This window comes from Octopus bimaculoides, chromosome 11 (assembly GCF_001194135.2).
Source record: "Octopus bimaculoides isolate UCB-OBI-ISO-001 chromosome 11, ASM119413v2, whole genome shotgun sequence".
NCBI lineage: Eukaryota > Metazoa > Mollusca > Cephalopoda > Octopoda > Octopodidae > Octopus > Octopus bimaculoides.
In genome coordinates, this window is record NC_068991.1 from 36,515,574 (window position 1) to 36,516,990 (window position 1,417).

Here is a 1,417-nt window from a genome sequence, read left to right on the forward strand (position 1 = left end):
TCCTAATCCAGCTATGTGGTAAGCTATCAAAGGCCTTTTTATAGTCTATCCAGGCTATTGACAAGTTTTTCTGGCGCTTGTGACAATCTTCTAAGATCATCTTATTGATGAGTAGCTGATCTTTACAACCATAAGATCCACGTTTACATCCCTTTTGCTCATTAGGGAATATGCTACTTTCTATTAAAAAACTATAAGTGTACTCGGTTAGGACAGATGTTAGCGTCTTATACATTGTTGTTAAGCAGGTTATGGGGCGATAATTTTTTGGTTCGTTTGTTTCCTCATTTTTTGGAAGCAGGAATGTTAAACCATTAACTAGCCAAAACTAAGTAACTTTTTAATAATTCATTTATTTATATTTATTTGTTTATTTTGTGTACATATTAGAACAGGTGATATATAATCGTAATTTTTATAAAATTGTTTAATATCAGCGTACTTAGAATTTAAAAAAAAACTTATGAATAAATAGTTAATTAAAAGATAATGATAATATAATTGTCATTATTATATGTATTTATGGTTTTATTTCTTTTCGAAAGTTATTTTCTTTAAAAAACTACGTAATTTTAAATTTTGATTGTATTTTTAGCATAGGTGATTATAAATAATGAATACAGTGTAATTTATAATATTATTTAGTATTATTCTTTTTTTTCTTTTTGCTATTTAACCATTATTAATAGTGCGTGGTTTATGGTTTATAGTACCAGTGAGATTAACGAACTTTTCTGGATAAATTGTCTGAATAACATGCATTTTTCCTGATAGTATCGAAGAATAAAAGATGTTTTCTACTTCGCCATAAATTCTTAGCATATTATTTCTGTTTTTTTTTTTTTCAAAAATGATGCGCAGAAATATATTCGATTAATATTCTTAAAAGTGGACAAGCATATTTTATGACCGTTATATTAGTTTTTATTTATTTTTTATTCATTTTAATTTTTTGTTTTTATATATATTTTCATATATATTTTTGAATTAATTATTGACGTTCACGCTTACAAACAAAACCATATCTAATTCAGACTGTTCTAGGATCTAACAATCCTTATATGTAATTTTTGTCAAATATTTCCCTGATAAGATTCTTCCCATAAACATGAATTTTTATAAATTCATTATTGGGTCTGAATCGAAACAATTTGTAGGAATATAATATTTGCATTTATATTATATAATAATAATAATAATAATAATAATAATAATAATAATAATAATAATATGTTAATAAATTCAAATATGTCAATCGTAAATCTAAATTTTCTTTTCATTTTTGTATATTGAATATATATATATGCGTGTGTGTATATCCATACATACATACATATATACACATACATGTACATATGTATGTGTGTGTGTGTGTGTGTGTGTGTGTGTGTGTGTGTGTGTGTGTGTGTGTGTGTGT